The sequence below is a fragment of the Suricata suricatta genome, chromosome 5, assembly GCF_006229205.1.
Source record: "Suricata suricatta isolate VVHF042 chromosome 5, meerkat_22Aug2017_6uvM2_HiC, whole genome shotgun sequence".
In the NCBI taxonomy this organism is placed as follows: Eukaryota; Metazoa; Chordata; class Mammalia; order Carnivora; family Herpestidae; genus Suricata; species Suricata suricatta.
The window spans coordinates 26750632-26764968 of NC_043704.1; the positions used below are offsets into that span (position 1 = coordinate 26750632).

Sequence of the window (14337 nt, forward strand, 5' to 3'; positions counted from 1 at the left end):
GCAACTATCCTTTCCCATTCTGTCAGTTGCCTATTAGTTTTCTTGATTGTTTCCTTTGCTTTACAGAAGCTTTTTATCTTGATGAAGTCCCAAGGGTTCCGTTTTGCTTTAATTTCCCTTGCCTTTGAGGATGTGTCGAGTAGGAGATTGCTGCGGTGGAGGCTATTTCTATAATTCTTACTCCTAGCTTGTCTTATCTCTGAGTTAACACTCTCCAAAGAATCTCTGACTCTCAGTTTAATAAGTGACCTCCAAAATCCCACAATTTAACACAACATCTGCTTCCACCTCACACATACTACAGTTCAATGAGAGACAGAGGTGGAATGAAGGCTCTGTTTCATCTAGTCTTTCAGGAACCCAGCTTCCTTTCATCTAGTGGCTCCTTCACCCAGGAGGATTTGCAATCGTATTCTAGACCCTCTGCCTCCCCTCTGCTTGCCTCTGCCAAAGAAAGCAAGCACAGAGGATTGTGCCCCAACTTATAAGGGGCACACATCATTTCTGCCAAAAACCCTCTATCCTGGTTAATTTTTGTATCAACTTGGAGGGTGTTTTTGGATGACAATAACATTTAAATGGGTAAACTCTGAGAGAAACAGTTTGCCCTCCATAATGTGGGTGGGCCTAATCCAGTCAGTTGAAGGCATGAATCGAACAAAAAGACCTGCCTTCCTAGGACGCCTGGGTAGCTTATTCTAAGTGTCCAACTCTTGATCCCAGCTCAGGTCTTGATCTCAGAGTCATGAGTTTAAGAGCTGCCCTTAAAAAAAAAAAGATAAAGCACAGAGCACACTTAAAAAAATAAAAGGCGAGCCTTCAGGAGTAAGAGGGAATTCTCCCACAGACTGGCTCTGGACCTCATTTGTACCCCTGGGTTTCCAGCCTGCCAGACCTCATTGAAAATTTTGGGCTCACCATAATCTTCCATAATCTTCTGTAATCTTGTAATCTAATTCTTCATAATAAATTTCCTTCTCTGCATGTTCCTTTCAGGACCAACACAATTTCTGCTACTTCTGGAACATTCCTGAGGACAACAACAAGTTATTTTATGTCCATACCAAGCTGAGGTATATTGGTCATCTGTGTGACTGTCTAAGGTGGCTCATCTCTAGACATGCCATGAATTCACTGGCTCCAAATATGAAACGTTAAGAGACTAGTCATACTAAGTGTTCTTGTGGTCTTATATAGGTAAGCCACCCACTAGTGATTGTAAACTCTTATTAGGTTCCAGGTTTACAGAGATCAAAGATAGGCAGCATAGTGTATAAGTCAGGAAGATCCAACCAGGAAACAGGAACCCACTGCATCTTTCTACCTCTCCATTGCTCTTCCTAAAGAGCAAGGCATAGATGCCTTTAACCGCAGATTCCACAAATTCATCTGAAGTTTTGCCATCGGTCTGGAGAAGTTCTACTCTCCTCTTATCCTCAAGGCTGCTGTTTTTTATTCCCCAGAGGCCTAGCATTTTGAAGAAGAAAACAAACAAAAAAAGAAAACAGAAAGAAAACCAATTTGATTTCACCAAACTTTTAGCCTCTTCTTATCCAAGCAATGGGCACAGAATGGCATAGCTACTGGAACAGAGGAAAGGGCAAAAGAGTGAAGACAAATATGAAGGTGGGAGAGGAGGAGCTAGAATTTCAAAAATCTATCAAGTGCCATATTTATCACCTAAGAAGATCTTTTAAACAGACATTGTATGTCACAAAGAAACCAACTAGAAAATCAATTGGCCCATTTGACAATGAAAACACAAGCACATTGGGGTGCTTGGGTGGCTCAGTCGGTTAAGTATCCGACTTAGGCTCAGGTCATGATCTCACGGTTTGTGGATTTGGGCCCCATGTCGGGCCCTGTGCTGACAGTTCAGAGCCTGGTGCCTGCTTCAGATTCTGTGTGCCCCTCTTTGCCCTACCCGACTCGCTCTCTGTCTCTGTCTCTCTCTCAAAAATAAATAAACATTAAAAAGAATTTAAAAATAAATTGGAAATGTCCTATATGTAATTGTTTTAAAAAATACATAACACATCAACGAATGAAAGAAAACAAAGAGATTAACTTCTTTACTCATTTTGGGTTTTGCTGAGGAATCATATGGGTGACTTATACTATAAACTTGTATTTACAATTAGACATACTGACATATTTCATTAAATCCACTGGAAAAACCATTCCAGATCAACACCCTCCCTTCTATTCACCTTGCCTTTATCTGCCTCTTAAAAGGATGCTTTCCTACTCCTTCTAATTTTTTTGGGCACCTCATTAAATTCTGCACCCAAGGTGGGTGCTCACACACTACCCTAATTGAAACGCTTATCCTTCTTGTTTCCTGGGATCAAACTTAAGTGCCAGGGGCTTGCAGAGTTATGCCAAGATATCAGGATGAAGAGAGCAGCTGGAGATGTGGGGTTGTCATCCATCAACATCAGCATTCTTTGAGATGCACATTGTTTACCCAGTTCCAGGTCATTCATCACTCGGGCTACTGGTAGGTCATCATTTGGCCTCAACTTCATGACTTTTCAAACTTGGCCCTTATTCAAGCATTGCCATGCCCTTTCCAAGGAGCTCAGACAACTGTGATCTGCTCTCCCATACCACTCTGGGACCTCAGGTCAATTATTAGCCTGTGTGATATACTTCACTACTTCTGTCTTGCTCTTGGATGCCTTGCCATAGCACAAAAAGATAAGCAGGAGCCCTGGGAGGTTGACTGATACCCCTCTTCCTGAAGGTATCACTCCCACAAACTTTACACATGATGTGAAATTTCAGAATATGGCTGGTCCTTGGCAGTCCATCTATTTTCTGCAGATTCAGTGGGGTCCTAAAAAATGTTTAACAACTGGATCTCCAGGGTGGTGGGGGGATGGGGCAGGTTGTAGCAGTTGCCAAATTCCAGAGAGTAAACCTCCTATATTCTGGTGGATTTCATGTTACCAACATGTCACCAACCAGCTCAAAAAACTAAAAAATTAACAATTGGCTCTCGCAAGCTGGAAAAAGGCAGGTCTAGAGCCCTAAGGCATAGGCCTTCTCCATTTCAGGGCCCCCACACTTTCTAAGGTAATCCTCCTAGGGCTGCGGTCAAGGAAGGCAAAAAGGCAAGACTCAGCCTTCAGTTTCCAGTGACAGCCTCACACCTAGTCTGGTGTTTGCCTTCTTGTTTTCTTCCTTCTCTAGATCTGAGAGTCAGGCACAGAAAAAACAACACTTTATCTAATCTCCCAAATCCAGTGTTTATTATTGACTCCTGGAAATAGAAATAGATTAGCTAAGGATTTACCTCTTCTATAATCTGATTTATCTGTGTTTCCCTTCCCTCCGGCAATGAAGACAGAATGCATAACTGTTCAAATGGAGGAAATGGTTTAGGAAATATTAAAGGGAAAAAAGTATCAATTTCTATCTCGATATATATATTACTCCAGCACATCATTAAATAATCCCCAAACGATAGGTGAAAATAATGATTTCTTATTTAACAATTTATAATATATTTGTTCAATTTTTTGCAAGCTATTACCTTGTCATTAAGTTTCAGGATCTGTGTTAGGTAGCAGATATGTAAAAATGAGTAAGATTACCTAGCCTTGAAGAGTTCATAAATCTTGCTGATATATTCTCTAATTAGAATAGTGGTTAAGATACACACACACACACACACACACACACACACAAACACACCCTGTATAACATAGTTTCTTATAAACAATATGTATATAAGTATACAAACTATATACATACGACATATAAACTACATATATGCATCTACGTGTATATTCACTATATACTACATATACATATGTGTATCGTATATATAAACTTAGGTATCAAAACTTTAAAAAGAAGCAAGAAAACAAATTTATCCTAAAAATAACCTTTACACAGGGGCAAGGGAGAGCTTTGTGTCCAGAAAAGCTTCTAGAAGAATCTAACAATGTTCTATTTCTTGGTCTAGGTGGTAGTTACATAGAGGTTCACTTGATTGGTAACTATACATCTACGGTTTCATGAGCTTTTCACTATGTTATTTTCTGATTTTCCAAAACTACCCCCTGCTTAAGTGATTTTGCCAGTTGAGTATATCAAGAATTGTTCTTTTCATACTTCATATTTTCAGTTCTAAGCTTAACCTTTTTCTAGGTTCCCCAGCTAATTGGGAGATTTTAATGTTCCTGAGGATAGTTGTTTTAGAGATAATATCTTTGAGTTTTTTTCCTAACAAATATACATATTTAGCCCTGATCTCCTTTTCTAAATAAGGAATGGCTATGTTTTATCCTTCTAACCAATAGTAGGTTAAGTTAAATGGCGCTGGGATCAGTGTTCATGACGGTCCATCATGCCCAATATGAAACAAAGAGTGCTCTCTCATGGATGAATTTTCCAAAACTTTAGGGTAGGAGACAGCACCACCACATCACCTGACAGGCAGCAATCCTGCTTTTCCACAGGATGAGGACTGGTGCTGAGATCTTAACTCAGACCCATGTATAGAGGGAGGTTGGACCAGCAAGAACAGGCAGTGACCCCAAGAATCAGGGCACAGGGCAAGGATATTCCCATAAACTAAAAAGGAAGCAATGAGAAGGAACTCTTCAAAAACATCTTAAGGGCTTGGATCAGAGAATATTCCTTAATGTTCAAAAAGCTACTAATCAGATTCCTGACTCAGCTACATAGTAGCTATGTGACCTGAAGCAACTCACTCCACCTCTGAGCCTAATTCTTCCTCTGTATAAAAAACAGAGAGAAAGAATAATAACAATCAGCAATAAGTACTTTTGGGGATTCTCACAGGACTATGATAATATATGCTGAGTGCTTGGTAAATGTAAGGGCATATTATTACAGCAATATACTCATTTAAACAAATTTTACAACCAATTTGGATGTTTTTGAGATTTATTTTGTTGGCATTTTACTTGGAAACTCTCTGGAAGCCAGCACTGAATTATCCACGAACAGATGCCTCATGCATACCTTTAGGTTGTCTAATGGCTAATGTTAAAAGAAACAAGCAATTATAACCAATTTACAGATTCCATCTAGAACCTACATTATGCAATATCCACTTATGCCAATAAAAATAACAGTATAAAATATTATTTTTAAATTACGTTACAGTGGAAATTCTAACTCATATTTCTATATTTTTAAATAGTTTATTGTCAAATTGGTTTCCATACAACACCCAGTGCTCTTCCCCACAAGTGCCCTCCTCCATCACCACCACCTCTTTTTCCCCCTCCCCCTTCAACCCTCAGTTCATTTTCAGCATTCAATAGTCTCTCAAGTTTTGCGTCCCTCTCTCTCCCCAACTCTCTTTCCCTCTTCCCCTCCTCCTGGTCCTCCATTAAGTTTCTCCTGTTTTCCTGTTAGACCTATGAGTGCAAACATATGGTATCTGTTCTTCTCTGCCTGACTTATTTCGCTTAGCGTGACACCCTCGAGGTCCATCCACTTTGCTACAAATGGCCATATTTCATTCTTTCTCATTGCCTTGCAATACTCCATCGTGTATATATACCACATCTTCTTGATCCACTCATCAGGTGATGGACATTTAGGCTCTTTCCATGTTTTGGCTACTGTTGACATTGCTGCTATAACTCTTATTTCTAAAGTCCACAGAAATCTTCAAAACCACATTTGTGAAGTCACCAGGGAACTTTTTATTCTACTGCTCTGTCTTTGCTCTTGGGTCTCAGGTGTTCTGTGAAGCTGTTAAAGCAAATTCTTGTTAAAAGTTCCACATCTTATAATAAGGATAGTAGAGGTCACAGAGCAACCAATTAATTGTCAGGAACTGGCTCTCAAAAATCTTTTCCTCCGTCCTTGATACAGGCTGTCTTCACTCTAACTCTCAATAGTTAGTGTATCTATACTCCATGCGTTTTGCTGACTAATCTTCCAAAGTAATGGCTAGGAGGGAATTTTTAAACTCCAGGTAATTGGTCCCCGGCTCATAAACTCTCACCTGGGAACACCACAGAGGGCAGGTACAATGCAATCATTCCATTCCCTCAAGACAGCCACATTTCCTGACTCCCTCTCTCCCTTCCATCCACTGCACTAATGCTCTACCCATCCAGTTTCTAAGTATTATTTCCAAGGGTTCCCTCAAATCCAAATCTTTACATAATATTTGGAATTTCACACGATTTTAATGCAGGAAAAAAGCAGGAATCCCCTGCCATTATTACTACTGTCTGATAACCCCACCCTTCCCAGTTATTTACGTAAGTAATGAAAGAAGTAACCACCGAATCTAAAAATCCTCTTCATTAATCAATCAACAAATAGGTCATATGACCTACTGATGACTCACTAGGTCACTATGTCCTGTACTTTTTAACACAATCCCCTTCTTCAGCGCTCAGTCCTAACCCACTTCCACTCATCCACCCATTAGAGAGAACTTCCCCAACAATCTGTGAAGTAGATTTCCCTCCCAACTGTCTCACTACTCTAGCACACACTGTTCCATTCTTTTTCAATCTTTATCTCAATGTAATTGCTTAATGATTTTTATTTTGTGTTAATGCTTTTTGTTTATACTCCCACAAAATATTTTGAGCTCTAAAGGGTCAGGATCTTGTCTGCTTTGTCTACTCTTTGTCCCAGTGCCTGACACACAGAGTCTGTCAAGAAAGAGGAAAGGTCAGATATTTTACCCTACTTGCAAGCCAGTGATGGAGGCTGCCACAGTTTCATTGATGCTGGTAGAAAACATGAGGCTCTGGGTCAGAGATGAAGGATAATTTATTACTTACATCAATAGCAGAAGCCAGAGTATTGGCATGTTTTAAAATAATTTATTCTTTGAATTTATATCTGAGTTAGTTAGCATATAGTGCAACAATGATTTCAGGAGCAGACTCCTTAATGCCTCTTACCCATTTAGCCCATCCCTCCCCCCACAAACCCTCCAGCAACCCTCTGTTTGTTCTCTATATTGAAGAGTCTCTTATGTTTTGTCCCCCTCTCTGTTTTTATATTATTTTTGCTTCCCTTTCCTTATGTTCATCTGTTTTGTATCTTTAATTCCTCATATGAGTGAAGTCCTATGATATTGGTCTTTCTCTGACTAATTTCACTTAGGATAATACCCTCTAGTTCCATCCAAAAATGGCAAGTGGCAAAATTTCATTCTTTTGGATTGCTGAGTAATACTCTATTGTGTGTGCGCGTGCGTGTATAAGCGTGTCTGTGTGTATAAACACATATACATATATTTATCACATCTTTATCCATTCATCTGTTGATGGACATTTTGGCTCTCTCCATACTCTGGCTATTGTTGATAGTGCTGCTATAAACATTGAGGTACGTGTGTCCCTTTGAAACAGCACACCTGTATCTCCTGGATAAATACCTAGTATTTCAATTGCTGGGTTGTATGGTAGTTTTATTTTTAATTTTCTGAGGAACCTCCATACCGTTTTTGAGAGTGGCTGCACCAGTTTGCATTCCCACCAGCAGTGCAAAAGAGATCCTCTTTCTCCACATCCTCACCAATATCTGTTGTTGCCTGAGTTGTTAATACCATTCTGACTGGTGTGAGGTAGTATCTCTTTGATTTGTATTTCTCTGATGATGAATGATGTTGAGCATGTTTTCATGTCAGTTGGCCATCTGGTATCTTCTTTGGAAAAGAGTCTATTCATGTCTTTTGCCCATTTCTTCACTGGATTATTTGTTTCTTGGGTGTTGAATTTGATAAGCTCTTTATAGATTTTAGATACTAACCCTTTATCTGATATGTCATTTTCAAATATCTTCTCCCATTCCATCAGTCGCTTTACAGTTTTTCGGATTATTTCCTTCACTGTGCAGAAGACTTTTATTTTGAAGAGCTCCCAATAGTTCATTTTTGCTTTTGTTTCCCTTGCCTCTGGAGACATGTTGAGTAAGAAGTTGCTGAAGTCAAGGTCAAAAAGGTTTTTTCTGCTTTCTCCTCTAGGATTTTGATGGCTTCCTGTCTGATGTTTAGGTCTTTCATCTATTTTAAGTCTATTTTTGTGTACAGTGTAAGTAAGTGGTCCAGTTTCAATATCTGCATGTTGCTGTCCAGTTTTCCCAGCACCATTAGCTTAAGAGATTGTTTTTATTCTATTGGATATTCTTTCCTGCTTTGTCAAAGATCAGGTGGCCATACATTTGTGGGCCTATTTTCAGGTTCTCTATTCTGTTCCATTGATCTGAGTGTCTGTTTTTGTGCCAGTACCATAGTGTCTTGATGATTACAGCTTTGTAATACAGCTTGAAGTCCAGCATTGTAATGCCTCCAGCTTTGGTTTTCTTTTTCAAGATTGCTTTGATTATTCAGGGTCTTTTCTAGTTCCACACAAATTTTAGGATTATTTGTTCTAGCTCTGTGAAGAATACTGGTGTTATTTTGATAGGGATTGCACTGAATATGTAGATTGCTTTGCGGAGTATTGACATTTTAACAATATTTGTTCCTCCCATCCAGGGGCATGGAATATTTTTCCATTTTTTTGTTTCTTCTTTTTCTTTTATATGCTTTCTATAGTCTTCAGTGTACAGATTTTTCACCTCTTTGGTTAGGTTTATTCCTAGGTATTTTATGGTTTTTGGTGCAATTCTAAATGGGATCAATTCCTTGATGTCTCTTTCTATTGCTTCATTATTGGTGTATAGGAACACAACCGATTTCTGTGCATTGATTTTATATCCTGTGATTTTGCTGAATTCATGGATCAGTTCTAGCAGCTTTTTGGTGGAATATTTTTGGGTTTTCCATATATAGTATCATGTCATCTGAGAAGAGTGAAAGTTTGACCTGGCCAATTTGGATGCTGGGTATTGGCATTTTTGTACCAGTTCCCAGAAGCCCAGGCCCTACAGGATAACATCAAAAGGACCAGATGATGCCTGCATGCAGAATGGGTTTGGTACAAGAGAAACCCTGAGTTTAAAGGAACACAAAAGTTTTATATTAGGAAGTAGGCACGCCTTCCCTATGATCTCTGTCTTCCACAGCCATTCACTACATGGATATCCCTGAAAAGATATTCTGGGACAAAGGGCAGTCAGTGCCTCTCTTGTAAGTCATATAGAAGCACAATGACCCACGGAAAATTGTCTCCCAATGAACAGAGAAACAAAAATTACTGTTAATTGGAAATAACAAGAGTTGGCAAGGATCTGGAGGAAAACAAGAACCCTTATGCACTATTGGTAAGAATGTAATTGGTGCAGACACTATAGAAAAAAGTATGGAGGTGACATGGGGGGAAAAAAGGCAAAAGAAAAAAATCAAATTTCCTTACAACTTACAGCTCATTGACACTTGAGACAGAGTAAGCCTCCTCTTGGAACTCAAATGCCTTGGTGTTGATACTTTGTTAAGGGCAAAAGCTTTCTTAGCTTACATTACCCCAACCTCCATGTTCCTCTAAGTCTCTATTAACATATAAAAATTCCTTTAGAAACTTTATTTCTAAGCACCCCCATCCCCACCAGATATATGTTAGCAATCATCCTTCAAGTATATGGCCCACAGATACATCTGAAGGGTCTCATAACTAAGGTCTTATTATACAGTAATAAAAGGGTTTTCCTAACAACAGTTAGCCCCTCAAGGTCCTGAAAACCTTGTTTCCAAATTCATTAGAGATTTACACTATCCCTAATGCCCTCCCAGTTTAAAAGTATATACTCAGCCACCCCTCACAACTCAAGTGCAGCTCTTTCTGCCCACAGGTCCTGTCCTCATGCTTTAATAAAACTGCCTATTTGCACCAAATGCATCCCAAGAATTCTTTCTTGACCATTCACTCTGAACCCCAACATCGCCACATCAAATATTGCTCAAAAAATTAAAACTAGAAGTACCATATGATCCAACAATTCTATTTCAAAGTATATACCTGAAAAAAACAAAAACACTAATTTGAAAAGATATATGATTCCCTATGTTTACTGCAAAATTGTTTACAATAGCAAAAATATGGAAATATGAAAGCAACCTAATTGTGTGTGTGTGTGTGTGTGTGTGTGTGTGTGTGTGTATACTCTGCCATTAAAAAGAATGAAATCTTGCCATCTGTGGCAACATGAATGGATGAAGGACACTCAGGGTATTATGCTAACTGAAATAAGTCTGAGAAAGACAAATGCTGTATGATTTCACTTAAGTGTAGAATCTAAAAAGCAAATGAACAAACAAAACCCATAGATATAGAAAATAGTTTGGTAATTGTAAGAGGTGAGGGGGCAAGGGGTGGTGAGCAAAATGAGTGAAGGGTGTCAACTTCTAGTTGTAAAACAAATAAGTAGTGGGAATGTAATATAGCATGATAACTATAGTTAATAACATTGGATTGTAAATTTGAAAGTCGATAAATAAGTAAATCTTAAAAGTTTCATCGTAAGTGGAAAATTAATTGTAACTTTGTATGGTGACAGATGGCCACTAGGTTTATTGTGGTGATCACTTCACAATGTATACAAATGTTGAATCATTATGTTGTACACCTGAAATTAATATAATGTTCTGTCAATTCAGTACAAAAATGTTGATTGAATGAGTAAATGAACTTGAGCACCAATCCAGCATAGATTGTGAAATAAACATTATATTAAATTAAATTACTAAATTCAATTAATAAAATAGGAAATCTTCTATCCCCAAAGAGACTTCCTTGCCCAGTGGTGTGGGGGCAAATGTTTCACAAACACCCACAGGGTTGGGGGTGGGGGAGGTATGTTGTTAGCTTTGATTTGTAGCATTTTCCAATTTCCTTGATGAAAATAGCCCCACCACGACCAACTACAAGCTATAGGTGTCACTGAATGAAGAGTTTTGGTAAGAGACTCACAGCAGTATATCATTATATAGTATTTCTACCATACAAATATGTGAGAAGTGAGATGATTCACTTTCAGAAATGCCACATAAAAGCTGTGCTGCCTGGTTAACAATAGGTTTACAACCTAATAGAAATAAGTATGAACCCCCTACACAGAATGGAATCCCAAACCATTAGACACTTCACTTCCTGGTTCTTCCACTTCATGGATGCATTTTAATGGGCTTTGATTTGAGCATGCTCCAAAGAACTTAAGTCTCTGTGTCACCTCAAGGCATGTACATTTGTTCCAGTCAGACTACTTTTTGCCTTACATGGGCATAAGTGACTTCCGGGTAAGGATGTAATCTCTGTAGCCCTCAGCCAGTGAGGAAGCAGGGGAGGGACTTGCATGCTAGGAGATAAATTGCCTGCTGTAATTGCCCCAAGTGTGCCTGTCCATCAGATACTGGTTCTTGCAAGAACATTGATTAAAGCCTCACTTCACTGTGCTCCAAGTCTCCGTGTCCCTCCTTTGTTGGGTCAGTGGGCTTATTTCTCACAAATACAAAACATAAAAGTCATCTCAATTGGTGATTTTACTAAATAATAGTAAAATGTAGTGAAATAATTAGGAAGCAATGAGTTTTGAGTGTATATTAGTTTTTAAAATAATTTATTTAATTGCAGGTTTATATGGTTTTCTAAAACTTATTTTGAGAGAGAGGGTACACGTGAGTAGAGGAGAGGGGCAGAGAGAGAGAGGGAGAGGGGGAGAAAGAGAGAGACAGAGAGAGAGAGAAAGAATCCTAATCCTAAGCAGGCTCCATGCTCAGTGCAGAGCCCGATGTGGGGCTCAATCTCAAGACCTTGGGATCATGACCTGAGCCAAAATCAAGAGTCAGATGCTCAACCAGCAGAGCCAAGCACCCATGGTTTTATTTTTAATGATGTCTGTGCTTAACAACTGGCTCATAAGAATTCTTGAAAAGTTAACTATCAGCTCTTTTAAAGAAGTTCAAGCCCGCTTTACTGCACCACAGTCCTTACCATTTTTCTCTCCTGCCCTCTCCCAGTCTTTGGAATCACTCTTATTATTCCAATCCCACTGCACCTTATTTCCAGATCTCCTATTTCTCTCAGACTTCACTTCTTATCCTGTTCCTCAAAGCTGAGCTTTGCCTCACTTCTTCCACTATGTCCCATGAAGCAACATTCCTGAAAACCTTCAGGTATGTGCTTCCTGTCCCTCCCAGCCCTTCTCCCCACCAAAACATAGGCATCCTTGCCCACAGAAGCACCCTAGGGAGGGATCCAGGCAATTCCTGTCTTCCTCTGTAATCAAGACTACAGCAGGGGAGATGGTCACTGGATTCCCAAGTGATAGCTTTAAACACTTCTTCTCATAGAATCGTTGTCTCAATTTTAGTTAGGTTCTATTCCTTTTGTTGCCATGTTTTAAGTACTTCATGTATTATAATAGGGATTTATAAACAAACCTGAGATGTTAATCTTTCTTCTTCTGTGAAAAATAAAAAGCATTAAGATTTCCAAATTCAGAAAAGAACTTTGGGAACATACTCAAATAGTAGACTGCTCTATATACAGTAGACCCCCCCAACGTATCTGTGGGGGATGTATTCCAAAACCCCTAGTGGATACCTGAAATGACAAATAGTACTGAACCCTATATACACTATGTTTTTTTATATATGCATACCTAAGATAAACTTTAATTTATAAATGAGGCACAGTAAAAGATTAACAATAATAAAATAGAACAATTATAACAAAATAGTGAATAAAAGTTATGTAAATGTGGTCTCTCTCAAAATATCTTATTGTACTTTATTCACCCTTCTCACAATGATGTGAGACGATAAAATGTCTTTGTGATAAGATGAAGCGAGGTGAATGACACAAGCATTGAGTCATAATGTTAGGCTACCACTGACATCAGAAGGGGAATGAATCATCTGCTTCCCAACCGTGGTAGACCATAACTGAAACTGTGGCAAGTGAAACTGTGCGCAAGGGGGGACTACTGTATATGTATATGCTTTTCATTTTTTGAACTATGTCCACCAGAGGGCACCAGAAATTTTCATATAGTGAAATACATTTACTCAATACAGAAAGTAAGAGCAAACTTGTATCATTACTTGCTGATACAATTTTTTTAATGTTTGTTTACTTTTGAAGGAGACAGAAACAGTGTCAGCAGGGGAGGGGCAGAGGGAATGAGGGAGACATAGAATCTGAAGGCTCCAGGCTCTGAGCTGTCAGGACAGAGCCCAGTGCAGAGCTCAAACCCACAAACTGTGAGATTATGACCTAAGCCGAAGTTGGACACAACTGACTGAGCCACCTAGGTGCCCCTCATTACTTGCTGATAAAATGGAAACTATTAGAGTCTTAGATAGCAACATTATTTCAAGTTTATATGGGGGAGGGGGGGCTACTTGATTTTACTTCTTAAGACTAAAAAAAAATGCATGACTGTATGAATATTCTTATTTTAGAAAATTTCAATATTATATCACCATAAGACTGAAATTTCATTTTTTACTTGAAAGCCTCAATATTAACTTTCATAGTAGTTGAATCTCCACTTGGTTACTCATTGATCCATTTAACATATATTATTGGAAAACTTATGTTCAAAACATTATATTAGCAATTGCCACTCCTGAGGCATAAATAATACAAAAATGACTGCCCACCTGTGTCAGGGTTCTCCAGAGAATCAGAACCAACAGGGTGTGTGGGTGTGTATGTGTGTGTGTGTGTGTGTGTGTGTGTGTGTGTGTGTGTGTGCGTGTGTGTACAGAGAATTGTTGTAGGGGCGCCTGGGTGGCTCAGTCGGTTGAGCATCAGCTTCGGCTCAGGTCATGATCTCACGGTTTGTGGGTTTGAGCCCCGTATCAGGCTCTGTGCTAACCGCTAGCTCAGAGCCTGGAGCCTGCTTCAGATTCTGTGCCTCCCTCTCTCTCCCCTGCTTGCACTGTCTCTCTCTGTCTCTCAAAAATAAGTAAAAGACACTAAAAATTTTAAGAAAAGATTTGTTTTAAGGAACTGGTGTATGCAATCATGGAGGCTGGCAGTCTGAAAGTGGTAAGGGAGGTTGACAGGTTGGAAATTCAGGGAAGAAATGATGCCACAGCTTTGAGGAAGAATTTGTTCTTTAGGAAACCTCAGGTTTTGCTTTTTAAAGGTCTTCAATTGATTGATGAGAGGCCCATCCACATTATCAAGGCTAATGTCCTTTACTTAAAGTCAACTGATTGTAAATGTTAACCACATCTACAAAATGGGTTCATAGCAACAACTAGATTAGAGAGGTCATTTTTTTCCCCTTTCCTTTTTTTTTTTTTTTTTTTTTGGCCTAGTTCAGAGGCCAATGTGGGGATTGAACTCACAACCCTGAGATCAAGAGCTGAGATGAAAAGTCAGATGCTCAACCAACTGAGCCACCCAGGTGCCTCAGCTAGATTAGAGTTTA

At 39.1% G+C, this 14337-nt stretch overlaps 2 long non-coding RNA genes across 12 annotated transcripts in view; one reads left to right on the forward strand and one right to left on the reverse strand.

Moving 5' to 3' along the window:
• The window catches only part of LOC115291600, a 14513-nt gene extending 13344 nt beyond the window's left edge, over positions 1–1169 (forward strand). The window contains exon 3 of the long non-coding RNA XR_003908564.1: positions 997–1169. This is a non-coding gene — a long non-coding RNA (uncharacterized LOC115291600). The remainder of the gene's footprint in view (positions 1–996) is intronic.
• LOC115291598 overlaps positions 1–14337 on the reverse strand; it is a 147183-nt gene that overhangs the window by 79258 nt on the left and 53588 nt on the right. For 3 of the 11 annotated variants that reach the window (XR_003908555.1, XR_003908557.1, XR_003908556.1), the window contains one exon: positions 919–1030. The exons of the other annotated variants lie outside the window; for them this stretch is intronic. This is a non-coding gene — a long non-coding RNA (uncharacterized LOC115291598). The remainder of the gene's footprint in view (positions 1–918; positions 1031–14337) is intronic. 11 annotated transcript variants of the gene reach the window in all.